The following is a 16,736-nucleotide window of genomic DNA, read 5'->3' on the forward strand; positions in this document are numbered from 1 at the left end:
TACACAGTTAAACCCCAGAACGTAGTCAGCTAAATTGTTTAATATTGGAGCAAAAATGTTTCATACATTTTAAAGATAATATGTTTTTTTTTTTCTTCTGATAGTCACAGATTGGCCTACTGTGTGACGTTGCAGCGTTGACGGTCACCTGTTCTGGATTTTGTCTTTCTTGAAAAGTAAAAGCAGGCAGAAGGCCTCTTCGGAACTGCGCTGAAGACACGACTTTCGTCAGCAGGTAGTCGGCAACAGATAATTAAATATTTACGTCCGGAGCATCTTTTCTTTTTCAGAAGGAACAGTCTTTCCCCTGCTCGCACGTGAAGCCGCGTAGGCCTATTTATGTATGTATTTACGTATTTATTTATTTATTTTCTCTAGTTTCTTTCTGGATAAGCAGAGACCTCGGTTTGGCCCACCTGAGCTTTAGTTCGCCGTGACCGGCTTCGTTCTCACGGAAAGGGAAATGTCGTGTGGCTAAATCAGGAAATTTAAACTTTTAACCCGGCCTGCAAAAGGGCCAGAAATAAAGCAGCATGATTATGCATATATAGAAATTACTAATATCTTAGAAATTAGTAATTATTTGCCAGATTTCAGGTTATATTAATATGATTTACAAACGGGATTTTTATAGCTAACTTCTTGGTAATAATAATAATAATAATAATAATAATGAGAAGAAGAAGAAGAAGAAGAAGAAGAAGAAGAAGAAGAAGAAGAACAATAATAATAATAATAATAATTATAATAATAATTATAATTATTATTATTATTATTATTATTATTATTATTGATTCAAAGTAACAGGCTATATTAATTACATTAATTTGAAATAACTCAGCTCTATTAGCTCTTGAATTAAGAATCTGAAACTAAACGAGCATTGTTTACAATACTTAACCCTGTGATTATTGTAGTTTAGTTCAGTCGTCTTTAAACATTTTACCCGAAATAAATTTTTTTCTGTGAATGTTGATTTGTGGTGGAGACGTTTTAGGTCGCGAGACTCTAAAGCGGGCCGCTCGTGTAACAGTGAAGCGAGGACAGAGCGCGAGATAGGAATGATTTCGTGACGACGCATTCATTCCGCCAGGAACCACAAACACGTCGTTTTAAAATGTCTTTTTTTTTGTCTTTTATAAAACGAAGGTGGTGTCTGTCTAGCATGCAATTTAAAAAGGGATAATTTTAGTTTGCAGTTAAAATAGTTGTTGGTGTAACAAATTATATATAAGGCTAGGTCACGGCACGGCCTGAACTGTGGACAGACTAAATAAATACTTTTCGGTCCTTCCCCCGTCTATTCTACTGTCTTTCATTCATCACACGCTGCCGAAATTACATATAATTTAAAGAAAGAAGAAAATAAAAATATGGTAACGCAATTTGTTGAATCTATTTACTTACCTGAATTCATAGACAATCTCTCCCTCTCTCTCTTTCTCTCTCTCTCTTTCTCTCTCTCTCTCTCACACACACACACACACACACACACACACACACACACACACAAGCATGCATATTGGCTAGGCTTCATAAAATAATGACATTATAATTAGGCCTATATCATTTTGCGATGTAATTAAAAATATTCAACAATAAATAGAATAAAAGAAGGACACAAAACATATTGCACGATAGTCCGGAGTGACTGATTAGCCAAGCGCGCCTAATTAAGGCCCTTTAGTTCTGTAGGGACATAAGTTAAACCGACATAGTGCTACATCATCGTCATCATTATCATATATAATAATAGTGACGAATGAGGCGCGCGCATCGGCCAGCGTCCAAGCACTGTCTGTCCGCCTCGCGCACTCGGTTGCTGCGCTCACTAACTCCTGACAAGCGCTACCGGTAACTACGGTCGCTCAGGCGCCATTAATGAACTTTCATCAGATCACCTTAGAGAGAGAGAGGAGGTAAGACTGGCCGAGAACGCTCGTGTACATCTATTTTAAATGGCGGCTTATGAATGTTATCGCCACCGTCTCGTATTCACAATAATAACTGGAACATGTTGCCTGTATGATATATTTTTTTAAACGCCACCAGGAATACAAATTGCATGCTTTGAATTGAGCATATGTTGTTCTGTTTACGAAATTCATGGAATATTTTCGCCGCTCCATCGTGTTATCCAAACTTCGCTACCACATTGATGTGGCAGTTATAGTCAAAACACAAGATGCAGATACGTTCACCACTGAAGCTGAAGTAATTGGACCGTTCCCCGTTGAGAGAGAGAGAGAGAGAGAGAGAGAGATTCTCACACACACACACACACACACACGCGCGCGCGCGCACACACACACACACACACACACGAGGGTGTGAGTGAACGACACATTATTTCAATATATATCAAAGTTATGCATGGGGTCACTTCCCGACCGGGTCCAGTTATCGATTCACAATGTCTTCCTCATCAGTGTTTGTAAAACGACGTTCGTTAAGTATTATTTATGATGGCCGAGTAATCCTCTGACAATGAGAACAGAAGTCTAAAGCAGCAGAAGGTTTATCTCGTCGACGATATTACACCTACTGTAGCCCACTCCTCTGCAGTTCTCTTGCGAGTCCTGTCCAAGCACATATGTTACGCACTTTATCCCCGGTTGTCCTACCTGTTGCTTTCCGTTGCTAGTGTGACATATACCTGCACCTCCGAGCACAGTGCGCTCCTGTGTCCCCTCCTCTAAGCGCCAGTGGGTGACTTGCAAGCTATAAACGTGGGCAGCTAAAGGATGCGTGCGTGAAAATAAAAGCAGAACTAAGGGGTACTCAGACAGGGAAAGCTGAGAGTTTTTGGAGCGCGTAACGCCATCATCGGAAGATGTTAAAACCGTTAAGAACCTCTTTATGGTCTTCCTTGAGGCTTGTTAAGTGAAAGTGTGAGTGACATTGGCCTGGATTTGTGGCACATTCTGTACACGGTCAGATTTACTAATGACTATGATTAGTTTACAATACTGCTATAGACATATTTTTAACACTACAATTCACGTGTAGTCTACATTACATCAACCATCAATTGATCTCTTGATTGATGCGTCACGTAAACTTATATGAAGAAGATTATTGAAAGAACTACAGAGAAAAGCGACTCTGTTAATTATGGAACGCAATACAACGTAATGCATGCTCGCAAACTCGCAGGCTTATCCATTCTAATACATTCAGAATGTGTTATGTCGAATGGTTAATTTATCTCGGCCTAATGCTGTTTGTGGCTTTCATAAGAGCAAAGCATAAATAACTGCTTTTGGCATTTTTCCTATTTTGATACGCATGAATTTGAAAATGTATATTTTTCGTTGTAATTGTTAATCAATACACTGACATTAGCTAGCGGAATTGCGTTCTCCCCCAGCGTTATCATAGTCGATTCTAAAAGCCTAAAATAGCCTTGCTCCCCGTCAATCAAATTCCTGAAAAAAAAAAAAAAAAAAACGGTCCCTGTCAAAATTCCAAAATTTGGTTTTTACAGACAAACGGAATGCGAATTTAGTGACAGGGAAGCAGTTAGACTACTGAAATTGTGTGAAACTGTTGTCATTCTGTCCCTGCCGTAATTACACGATGGTTAATTACGCCGCTGTCTGCTGTCTGGGCTACAGACCGTTGCAAAGATCAGCGCCGCGAGACACCTTTTCTCGGGCCTCGAGGCTGCTGGCGTGCAGCGCGAACCGTATTTCAACGGCCCGCTTTCCGTGTGATGTCGCGATGATAGGCTATTTCAGTGGGCACTGGGTGTTTCCAAGTACACACACACACGGGTTGCGCAATCAATCAAAATCAATTAGATTTTTTTAGGGTTCATTTGGGTTAAGCATTCGGACGAGAGGGAAACTATGTGTTCATTTGCCAAAATAAAGTGTATCTATTGGCCGCTCATCTAAGAGAGCTATGTGAAGTTGAGGTGTTCAGGCTTACGCCGGAAAAGAATAGCATGGAGGTTTTGCAGCGGAAGGAAAGGCTGCAAAATGTACATCTGAAGAAGCTGGTCTGACTGAAATCCCGTGCAGCCTGACCCTGCCTATTCCACCATGCAGCGAATACGTAACATACAGCCGTGGCAACCCGTATATTCCAGCCTGTATGCATACTGGTGGTAAATGACAACAAAACAAAAGCTTGGACTTCATTAAATATTAAGAAGAGCGGGTTTTGTGTGAGCTTCAGCCTTTTATATCACCCTACTGTCAAACCGGTGTGAAACTCCCTCCGTTGAAGTTGCCCTCATAAATTATTAAAAGCTAATGACATCTGTCTATCAAGAATGCGGTTTATTATTAACCAATTTCACCTGACAGTGCACTTGTTTTATTTACACAAGGCATCTAATAAAACAGTCCGCTGAGCGAGAGAGACCGCTGGGTTTTTTTATTCGCTGTTATTACTCATTAACACAAGCTGCAGAATCATAGCTGTACGTGGACTTGAACATCAGTTTAGTATTTAATCCCATATTCACACCCTGCTTGTGTATGTGGGCGTTGCCTAAACCTAGGGCGAATGGACAGCTGAACGGGCATTTTGCTACAGCAAAAAGTATAAATCGATTAATTCCGGTTAACGCAGATGTTCTTTGGGGGACATAAATGTCTTTGCCTACATCTGCCCGAAGCCACTCAAATGTTGTATGGTGCTAAGGGAATCATATAGGCTAGCGTAAATTCTGGAGGAATTGCAGATTTTTAGATAACCTTTCGTTAAAAGAAGTTCAAAAAAAAAAAAAAAAAAATACAGCCGTGGGAATGTAGAAATAGAAGCTTATTGCAAAACAATCTCCAACACTTTAAAGAACAACTGAATTAGACAAATGGCTCTCTCTCTCTCTCTCTCTCTCTCTCTCTCTCTCTCTCTCTCTCTCTCTCTCTACCCCTCTCCCTCTCTCACACACACTCCTCCTCCCTCCCCTTTTCTCTCTCGGCTCTCTCTCATGATCTCTCTGTCAGTCAGTGCTCCCGTTGGCATGGGGGAGATTGAAAGTGACACACACAGATTGTTAGGCGCTAAATCTGATTGAGGTATAGCCTACAGCAAAAGGAGATCTCCTCACTGCTGCTCTGTTATCGCGGGCGCCTACTCTTAAGCTGCCCCCTTTCCTTATTTCTGTTGGCTGTTTTTTTTATTGTTTTTATTTTTCGAGTTCCGCGTCTCCAGATGACAATGTCTCCGGCTCTGATGCGTTATTCCTCTCCACGCCGATAAAAGGTGCAAGCACGTCCGGAGGACGACAACGCCGTAGCCCCGCTTCGTCAAAGAAACCGCCACGGACAAAAAGCAAGGACAAAGCGACCTGTGCCGGACTCCTGACAAGTTGTTTACCCCGTCCTTCTCCCGAGGCGGCGTGTGTTCCCGTACAATCCCGGTTACCTCCAGCCTGCGACTCCCGGAGCACAAGCCGTGAGACTCTCTCTCTCTCTCTCTCTCTCTCTCTCTCTCTCTCTCTCTCTCTCTCTCTCTCTCTCTCTCTCTCTCTCTCTCCCTCCCCCCCTCTCTCCGTCCATCCTTATCGTTCAACTCTCGCTCGTGCTCTCTTCAATCGCTCACTCTCACACACGGACGGACCGCGAGGAGGAGCGGCACTCGGCTCCCGTCCGAGACGATTTCAACCCCGACCGAAGCGAGACCCAAGTTCAGCCCTGGATTCAATACTTTTAATCAATGGACAGAGCCTTCTCCCCAGCCAGCCGAGGTACAGACACACCATAAGCGGTGAGTAAAATTGAATCTCGATTTCCTCCTTAACTTTTTTTTTCCTGCTTTAGCCTTCCTTCGATCCATTCTCTAACCTAATTATTTGGCCGTATACTATTTTACTCCGGGTCTATTGCGATGTTAATGATCTTAACTATTCAAATTAATCTGGAGACAAAGCAGCCGTGAAAATCAACAATATTATCGATTAGGATAAATAATGCATGGAATTGGATTCGTAAGAGTTCTAGCATATACATTGATTACCTTTAAATAATAGCAATAATAATAATAATAGTAATAATAATAATAATAATAATAATAATAATAGTAATAATAGTAATAATAATAATAGTAATAATAGTAATAATAATAGTAATAATAATAATAATAGCAATAACAACTTGTATTGTTATTATTGTGATTATTATTATGATTATGATTATGATTATTATTATTATCATCATCATTATTATTCCTTGGAAATGTCATATTTTGTGATAATTTGTGAAACCACAACATTTGGCTCTATTGCTTGCACTGAGCTTGGAAGGGAACTTTGAGTTTGATTTAAAAACAAACCCGTTAAAGTTTACGAGGAGAGAAATCTGTAGTACCATTCGCATGGGCCTAAAACTGAAGTATTCTTAAAGAACAAATCTGCATTACAGAAATATGAAAAGGTTAATTTGATATCACTTCAGGTTTAGGAAGCTGTTGGTTGTTTTGTCTCCCAAATTCAGTAGACTTGGGACTTTGTATTTTGCCAAATAATTGTTTTTTATGGAGAGTGATAATTCTAGAATTATGGAGTAGACATGATGATAATAATAATAATAATAATAATAATAATAATATCATTATTAGAGGTGGTAGTATTAGGACTGACATCATAATGATAATAATAATGAACAATTCTTTATAATAATACATTATTATTATTATTATTATTATTGTTATTATTATTATTATTATTATTATTATTATTATTATTATTATTATTATTCGTAGTAGTAGTAGTAGTAGTATTAGATCTATTATTATTATTATTAGATTAGGTTTACCGCTGGATAATCCATATATCTGAAAATTTCCACTGGATTTAAATTTAGGTAGACTACTAATCTCCCCAAAATCAACTTTACTGTGCGACGCTCGATGAAAGAACTGTTTCTTTTCATTTTCAGTGTCACGATATCTATCCTGATTCTTTATCCTTCAACGCTTGCATATGCAGGCTATCTGTCTACAAGTTTTGACAGTTGTCAAAATTAATCTTTCACTGTTCTTTTGCATATGTAGCGTTTGATCACATTTTCGCGTTCGTCTTAATCTTTACTGGGTTTTTTGACAACAAACGTAAACCCACAGTTTAAAAAACTGCAAAGATGTTTCTTTTGTTGGCTACAGTATACGAACTTCAACAAGACTTTTCAAATATTGTGACGGACTGTCCGCACATATAGCCGGCGCCGAAAGCAGTGTGGATGAGCCGACTACACTGAGAAGAACTCTCTGGCTTTTAAAACATACAGCGCAAAGATAGAAGCGCCAACATTAATATCAATAAACATTGCAATATGTGCATTGCATACACGTATCACACAATGAGTTATGAAAGTAGTTATGCATTACACATGAATCTTTCTCAAATTAAACATGGCTATTTTGAAGGATTTATTGTTTGAATAATTGCCTATTGTTTTCTCTGCAAGGTTTTCGGTTTTTAAAGTCTAACAGCAGTAACTTTTAAAACAGGTGAATTGCAGTTCCTAAGATTCCACTTTTAATTTAGTAATGAGTCTTGATAAACCGCCACTGTGTATTTCTCCATGAAGTTTAGGCCTACAAAAACCTGCATTTTCGCATCGACTGCTTGCTACTTAACAGCAGGCAACATACAGCAGATAAATTAAGATACTTAACACCCATTGTGTTTTCTCCCAGTCAACAACTGGCTACACTACTATTTACTGAACACTTTCCTACCAAGTTTCTTTTTGATTATTTAAAAAAGAAAAAAAAAAGAAAAGAAAGAGCGCGTGATCGTGAGAGTGATTAGATCTTCTTATTTCTTATTCTCAGTGTGTAGTAATCCTTATACATTTCTTTTTGGAAACACATTAACACTTTAATGTATTTGTCGGTTTTCATTAGCTAAATCACTATTGTTCACTAATTAGAACGAGTTTAATTGTGAAGCGGTACAACTGGCCACTAAATAGCGCTGAGTAGCCTACCACTGCAGCAGTTACGCTATACGGTACGTGGAGAGGCCCAAATGTCGATACGTAGAGTAACGCTCCACTAAGTAGCTTATGCGTTTTTGTGAAAATATGGGAGATCGGCTATTAATGCTATATTTGGAATTTTCACGGTTCACCTATGCATTAATAACACAATGAAGTGATTCGCAAAACTTGCAATGGAGCAGGCGCGGGATAGCCTAATTCGTGTGTGCGCCGTACCTGTTGATTTCCGGCAAATATTAATGTTTAGTGGAGTTAATTAAAGGTTACAGGACTAATTCCTAACACACTTGTAATTTAGCGAAAAACATTTAACACAAGCCATTAGCTATTTTAATACAACATTATGACATGCGAAGATAGCGTGCATGGCGGGTCCTTGTCGTGACGTTAATCCATGAATGGCGCTGTTATTTATCGTTGTTGGTCACGAATCAAGTAAAAAATACTTGATTCAAAATCGTGCGAAAGTTTTCCACTGAGTTAGGAATTGACTGCGACGTACATTTCTCGGTACATGCGCTTCTCTCACACCGTGAGTCGACAGGGCCTAATAGCATCGGCCTATTCAGTGCCTTCCAGTATTAATGTGTATCAATAGCTCATTTTAACTCATAAATCCAAACAAAATAAAGACTTGAAATATCTATTCTATGTATGTTTGTTCTAATCCGTCATGCATTTGTTTTTATATGATGAAACATCAGGTCTGTCTTTTTAGCAAAATATTTAAGTGAAAGATATATTTCTGCTCTGCATAACATCCGTGCATAAAAATGCATGCATGCATGCGTGCATACATACATACATACATACATACACACAGATGTGTGCACACAGACACACACACAGGTGTGTGCTTGCATGTATGCATGCCCACACTTGCACACACACACACACACACACACACACACACACACACACACACACACACACACACACATCTCTAGTTTGGCATGTCTAGTTTGACAGCACAGGGTTCATGCCTTTGGTACACATAGTGCATTGTCAGTGTTGATCATATAGGAATTCTCAACTGTGTTTCTGAGGAGATATCCCAAATATATGACAGATCAAATTCCCATGTATGGTTACATAATCTAGTCAGCATACAGTAACAGTCTCAATCCTGTGAGAAAGGCATCTGTTTTTCTAAAAAAAAAGGGTAGAATCTGGTCATCACTGTGAACGGTATTGAAAGGTATGGAGGGGGGTAGTTCTTCCAAGGCTTACGTTACGCCAGACAGTGTGTTATGCCCCAGTGTGTGTGAGATTAAATCATTTGTTTCTGAGAATATCTGTGGCTTGAGGCACCATTAAAAGCCTTTTAAAAAATGGAATAATTGAGATTCAGCTGCTGTCCAACGGCATTTCATTTTCCAACACAGGGGCATAAGAAATTCACTTTTGCCTGAAAAATATCAATTTCAGGCTTTTATAAGAAGCTCTTGTTGCTGTGAAACGTTCAGTTCCAGTGACTGTGCGTTCGGCACTTCTGTTCCCCCGTCTCCAGACTGTGTTGGCCTCACACTCACAGACGTGTGACAAAAACGATAAAACACCACTGCGCCTGTTCCGGTCGGTGTTTTCATTTACTGACTCCAAAATCCGCCCCCCAAGCCGTTTTCCTTTAAAGCCAGCGTTCCCGGACGGGAACGTGAACAGCAGTTGACCCGAAACGGAGCGGAAAGTTCACAGCAGTTTGCGCTCCGGTGTGGTGTCTTCAGCGGTCTGAACGCAGAGCTAATCTCTGGCTGTGGGATTTTGGACGAGCGAGCGGAAACCGGTCCGGTGGGGCCGGACCTCAGAACCTTTTACACACACCAGTCAAGTGCAGGAGAGACTGCTGCCACTGTTATAAATATCATGACAATATTACTGTCATAATACAACACAATAATATTGCACAGTTATTACTGCGCTTTAACCACCATTTGTACTGCCTGCTCACATTTCTTTGTCCAATGACAATAAAGTTGATTATGGTTCTGGTTCTGGTTCTGATTCTGATTCTGTAGGCCCAGATAGGACTGTGTGCACCCTGTCTTTGATTTTACTTTCGTTTGTTTGTTTTTTCGTTCATTTGTTTTTCTTCCCCTTCCACCTTTCTTTCTCTTTCATTCTTTGCTCTTTTCTTTCTTTCTTTCTTTTTGTTATTAATTTTAGGAGTTGTTTTCATTATTGCGATATTTTCCTGTGTGTCATTATTGACTCTCATAATGCAGAAACTCTTTAACTCTTTACTCCTAAGCCCTCTCTCTGTTTCTCTCTCTTCTTTCTTTCCGTTTCTCCCTCTCTTTCTCTCCATTTTTCCCTCTTTCTCTCTCTTCTTTCTCTCTGTTTGTCCCTCTCCTTTCTCTCTCCATTCCCCTGTGTGATCTGATCTATCTCCGTGCACCGATATCAGGGGTGTGGCCGCACTATTAAACAGCAGATTAGATACACAAGATAACCAGGCTGTGTCGGGAAATGGAAATAAAACTTTAGTGTTTTAATATTGCCCGCTGCGCGCAGTCACTTACATGAAAGTTGTTCACGTGTTGTCTTTTTTACGTTAAAGTAACAAGTTGTTCACATGTAGCCTGTTTACATTAAATAAACAGGCTGCACCATGTAAACAGCAAGTTGTTCGCAAGTAGTCTGCTGCATTAAAACAACAACCTGCCGAAATGTTGAATCCTAAAACAGCATTCTGTGCCATAGCTGTGTCCAGGCCAGGGTTGTCATAGTTACGGCAGTATTGCAGAAATCCTGCATCTTAAAAAGGGTTGACTGCGGTAAAAGGCTGAGGACCAGAGAACAGTTTCTTAAATTGAAATTTAGCAACTTTATTGACACCCCAAAATCCAGCAGCCGCCGCGTGTCTATATCCGAGGCGGTAAAACGTTCCGTGTCAGATCAGCTCTGGTGCAGTACATCTGATCCCCGTTGGAATCGTTAAATTAAATTAGCACTGAGCATTTTACTGTCCGCTGCTGAAAAGTGCGAGTTGTAGTTTATAGTTCTGGTGTCCTTTTATTGAGTCATATTTTGAGGTTGTATAAATTACCGGGGGAACTCTGGCTGGGATCTGAGCTGGAGATTTTGTTACTGAGGAGAAACATCTTGTGCTGCTCAACCGCGTTTCATATCTGTCAGCTCGCACCTTGGAGTAACGCAGTAGGCCCTGCGCGGGGTCTACTGTGCAGATGCTGCTGCTGTGCTGTACGCCGGTTTAAGCAGCTATGAGCTGGACCCTGGGTTATTTAACCGAGAATAAGAGCCGCATAAATTAGTTGATTAGTCAATTCCTCTGGATTTGAATACTGTGAAGCAAATTTCATTCAATTGCATTCATATTATGTTTGTGTGCGTGCGTGTGTGCGTGCCTGTGTCTCTGTGTGTGTATGTATGTGTGTGTGTGTGTGTGTGTGTGTGCATGCCTGTGTCTGTGTATATATGTGTGTGTGTGTGTGTGTGTGTATGTGTGTGTGTGTGTGTGTGTGTACATGCATGCCTGTCTCTGTGTGTATGTATGTGTGTGTGTGTGTATGTGTGTGTGTATGTATGTGTGTGTGTGTGTGTACATGCATGCCTGTCTGTGTGTGTGTGTGTGTGTGTGTGTGTGTGCATGCCTGTGTCTCTGTGTCTCTGTGTATATGTATGTATGTGTGTATGTACCTCATCTATAAATCTATAATTGGCAATAATTAATGTATGAATTACCGTATCCCATGCTGTCTTCTCTACAATGACTGATTGTGTTTTAATTAAAATGACTTATGTGAATTGAAATGATGCTTTTGAGACTGGGTTTAAAAAAAATAGATAATAGATGCATGCAGTGCCCCTGACCTGCTGAATCAGTGTACAAATGTACCTTCCAGGTGGCAACCATTAAAACATCCATATGACTAGTGGTTGGATTACGAGTCATATTATATAATACAAAAGTGTGTGTGCAGAGGGTTGCAGGGTCGTGAGATACGCAGTGAAAGTGCCTCATGCCGTCCATCAGAACCTCTCCTCACCCCCCATCTCCTCCCTTGTTTCTGCTCCTCTCCCCTACCTGTTTGCATTTATTCATGTTCTTGATTGAGAGGGGAGAGAATTTTCCTTCTCTTTTAATATCTTTTAATAATAAAAAAAAAAAAGTAGTTTTCTCGTGCAGGTTTGCCATAATTCTGGGCCTCCAACAGGAAGCTTCGTGCTAACATAGAAAACGCAATTATGGAAATAATATTTGTCCTGTATACAATGATCTCCAGTATTGTTGAATGACTGATTCTGAACGACGGTACTAATGATGCAAAATGTTCGTTCAGTCTTGTCTAATGTTATTTATTTATTTATTTTTTTTGCAAAACTAGCTAGCTTAATAAGTTTGATTTTTGATGCCATCCCATTTGTTTGCACATAGTTTACCTTTGCTTGGGGTCAAAGATGATGCCTTCTGTGTTCATGTGGCACACCTGGTGACAGAGGAATTAAAACATTATAAACATTATATTAGACATGAATGGCTTGGATCTTTTAAGCTTTTGTTGCATTATGTTAAATTATGTAGATCTGCGGAACCCTCCACTGCTGTCTTGCTACACTAGTGTGAGCTGTGTCCGACTATCCTGCGCCTTTTCAAACTATTCCTTAGTCCTCCGTCCTGACCCCCCCGCCCCTTCCGATATCCCTCTTGTCTAACCCAAAAAAAAAAGAAGATATATATTGCACTTACAATGACTGTTGTCCTTTTGTTTAGAATAGTCCTTCCTGTGTATTTTACTAGTTATGGATGTGATGCTTTAACCTGTGGAAGAACCTATACACTTGTAAATGGCTTTGGATTAAAAGCGTCTGCCGAATGACAGAAATGTAAATGTCATGCTTGGGCAATCTGAGCTGAAGTTGAAGGTCCAATATTTTGATCCACAGTTTGCTTATGAAGTAGTTGTCTACATTTTAAAGTTGTTATTATGGCATAAGTTAGGCTGGTCTAATTACACGGATGATGGTTATCCGTGGAAGTATGACTGATGGCATTGCATTACAGTTGTTCTTTCCATATTTCTCCTCATAATTCTAAATTACATTGTTGTAAAGGTTACGCTTGATGAAGATCACAGACAAGGAGAAGGAGGAGATCATGCGTCTCATCTTTTAAAATGCTATAATGTTCCCGTGTTTCCACACAGCCTGTCAAACACACACCGTGTAATTCATCGCCCGTCTCTCTTCAATTTTCAAAAAGGCATCCTGCTTCCTGCCATTCTCAGCACCTGGGAAAAGTGCAATAAGTCAAGTTCAAATTAAAGTGTCAATTACAGCCTGAAGGAAATGCTAAAGGATAGCGTTCGTGGCTGAAGGACAGTGTGACAGAGAGCGCACTTTAGATGTAATTTGATGTGAAACAGCGTTGTGCACGGAAATGCCAGGGCACTGCAAGTGCTGGTTTATGAACCTTTAAAAGCGCAGTCTGTTTGCCAGTCACTCACCGTCAATTTAGCAACTATTTTTATCATTTCTCACTTTCTCTGAAAGTCCCACGTTTCAGATATCAGTAGACATAACTAGACAACTACTACTAAATGCAATGTAGACAATGTATGAAAATGTATTCAATCTTTTTTGTCTGTTTAACGTTTTAAAAAATGAATAGTTTATGGCGCAAATGGAATTAACAGTTTCAAACAAATTTCTTACACAGACCATACAAATTTTTTAAAATGAAATTAACACCATTTTATAATTGTCTAAAGAAACTCTTTATCTTTACATTATCGCACACCATGAAACCAGGCTGTTCACTAAACATTCTTAAGTATTAATCCAGACAGGTTTTACCCTTAAGAAGATATTTTGTACAAAGTCTTTGTAAGTTTTCAGAAGTATTTGTGTACTATATCAATGCAAATTCAGAACGGACTGCAAAAGAGGAGGAAGGTCTCCTTTATAATAGTGACATGACATGATACTTCCATTTCAGAAACTTAATGATGTTACTCTTATACCTGAATTTGGACCTGCCATTTTTAAAAAAGTGAAATGGGTCAGAATTCAAATGAATGTATTGGACATTCTAGTGTATATGCTGAGATACAGTATGTTACTGTGACGTGCTTTAGATGCGGAAAAGCAACAAGTCCATTTAAAAAAGCAACAATCATCCCAATAGTCCCAGTTGTAGTCCAATATAAGGCAGAACACCGCATGCATTTTTGTTGTAGGATTATAACTGATCTGTTAGTCTCAACAATGGAACATAGAAGTCATTCTTAGTAATGGTCTCATTTGGAAAATTACCCTCTTTTCTAATAGGAGTTTTGAAGAAAGAAATATGCTCAAAAGTTTTGTTTGATTTATTTTTTTATTACCTTTTCAGATTGTCATAGTTCTGTGTATATGTCAGATTTAAATGTTTGAAAACATTATGTGTTTAAATACGTACGTGTGAAGTCTCAATGTATTTTACAGCTGTCATTTTTATTACAGTTGTAATTAAACAAGTATATTTGACTGAAGTTCAAAGTCCACTTAAAGTTTTCTGGAAAAAAAAGGTAGATACAATTTTAACAAATGAAATGAATTGGTCGGTATTTAGTTGACCATCTCTAAATAAATGGCTCCAATATGGCGCGTTGAGACAGTGAAACCACCCTGAATACTGAAACATGAACAGTGAATAATACCTAAAGTTATACATGGCAAGGACCACCTGTGAGACCTTCTTTTAACCCTGAGCCAAAGTACAATCCTCCAATCATATGTCTACAAACCGCACTCTCGTCAATGGAGCCAAAACCCGGGAATAAACAAGACAAAGAATATCTCAGAGGGAGCATTGATTTGTCTGTCACTGAGTGCTCCGTTCAGAAATGTGGTTCAGGTTTGGGGGTTTAAAAAAAAAAAGAAGAGAAAAGCTGTTAAAACGAAACAAAGTTTGCTGAAGTTTTATGAGCGACTGTGTTTACAGTTGGGATTGGTGTGAAATCTATTCCCTCCGTATACGCTCTCTTTGAGCGGTGGAGTTTTCCGGAGTCCTTCCTCTGCTGGGCTCCGTGACTGTGCCCAAAAATCAACGCGACCTGAACCACATTGTCCCTAACCGAATAACACATTCAGCCGACATTGTTAACTGGAGAACCTTTAGATAACGTCTCAGCAATCGCAACATCCTCTGTAAAAACATTCTTGGGTTGGTAAAATTCAGGCGTATGTTGTTATATAGGTGAGGGGGTAAGAGTTGTCGTCTGGCAGTCAGAAGGTTGCCGGTTTGAAGTCGTCACAGTGTCCCTGAACACGACACCTAACTGATCGGTGCTTTGCATGGCAGCCTATCACTGTGAGTGTGTGAGTGTGTGTGTGTGTGTGTGTGTGTGTGTGTGTGTGTGTGTGTGTGTGTGTGAAAGTGTGAGTGTGTCAGAGTGTGTGTGAGTGTGTGTGTGTGTGTGTGAAAGTGTGAGTGTGTCAGAGTGTGTGTGTGTGTGTCTGAAAGTGAGTGTGTGAGAGTGAGTGTGTCTTTGTGTGTGTCTGTGTGTGTGTGTGAGTGTGAGTGAGTGTGTGTGTAAGGAGAGGTGAGGTTTCTCTGCCATGCTGTACAACAGAGAACAGGGAGAGAGGGGGTATTTGGCCTCACAGGCTCTTCCTGTTCCTGTTTCTGTGTTGTTGTTTATGTTCTTGGAGTCGGGGAGAAGACGGCTCCCTTTTTCATGTCTTTTCATTTTTAAAAAGTTCATTTTTTCCTCCAGTTCAGGTTTGCCATAATTTTTGGCTTCAAAAAGGGAGCTTCATACAAACATAGAAAAACACAGTTATGAAAATGATTTTTGTCCTGTATGCAATGATCTCTGTTGCCTTGGATGTGTTTTTTCAATACTGGCAGGAGTGGGTTTCAGAACAATGGTACCAATCAGACCAACCATGACATTTCGTTTCTTAATGTCTTTTTCCAAATGGCTAATTTAAGAAGTCGTTTTTGAATTTTGATGCCATCCTATTCGTTTATACGTTGGCTCGGAGCAAACGTACACAGAGGAAACAGAAAAACCAAGACCTGCATCTCGCTGATGAACGACAGAAAAGTGAACCATATGAAAATGAAGCCCTGAATTCCAGATGTAACGTACTCAAACACGAGGGTGGCGTAGTTAAGGACGCACGTCACAATGACACCTGTACCACTGAGCTCCGGCAGCAGGTTCCATCAGATGCATTATCTAAAACAATAGCACGCCCTGAGGTTGTACGTATATATGTTACCTGATTATTGTTCAAAAATTACATTCGCTATCATTTTCAGTTTTCTGCCCCTAAGAAAATAAATACTAGCGCAGTATGAAAGGTGATGTTCATGTTTAACCTCACTGGATAATCTGCGTTGGAGTTGACCAGTCCAGACTGCAGACTGCCTTTCTGAAATGTCTTTAATCACACACAAAACAAAACGGTCTGGGTCAATCAAACACGTAAACAAAAACAGAAGTAACATCGGTAGCTCAGTCCAGAAAGTGGACAAGATGACGCTGTGTGTGGGGTGGATGATTACCCCGTGTGGCTGTGGGGTCCATTCCCCCGTGTGGCTGTGGGGTCCATTCCCCCGTGTGGCTGTGGGTTCCATTCCCCCGTGTGGCTGTGGGTTCCATTCCCCCGTGTGGCTGTGGGGTCCATTCCCCCGTGTGGCTGTGGGTTCCATTCCCCCGTGTGGCTGTGGGGTCCATTCCCCCGTGTGGCTGTGGGGTCCATTCCCCCGTGTGGCTGTGGGGTCCATTCCCCCGTGTGGCTGTGGGTTCCATTCCCCCGTGTGGCTGTGGG

General features: G+C 40.2%; 1 protein-coding gene across 1 annotated transcript in view; it reads left to right on the forward strand.

The window, feature by feature from the left end:
- The first annotated feature begins 4,974 nt into the window (after nt 1-4,974).
- Nucleotides 4,975-16,736, forward strand: part of satb2 (SATB homeobox 2) — a 60,167-nt gene continuing 48,405 nt past the window's right edge. Inside the window, exon 1 of the mRNA XM_061236022.1 lies at nt 4,975-5,721. The gene's annotated coding sequence lies outside the window, so the exon portion shown is untranslated. The remainder of the gene's footprint in view (nt 5,722-16,736) is intronic.

Source organism: Conger conger, chromosome 3 (genome assembly GCF_963514075.1).
Source record: "Conger conger chromosome 3, fConCon1.1, whole genome shotgun sequence".
Lineage (NCBI taxonomy): Eukaryota > Metazoa > Chordata > Actinopteri > Anguilliformes > Congridae > Conger > Conger conger.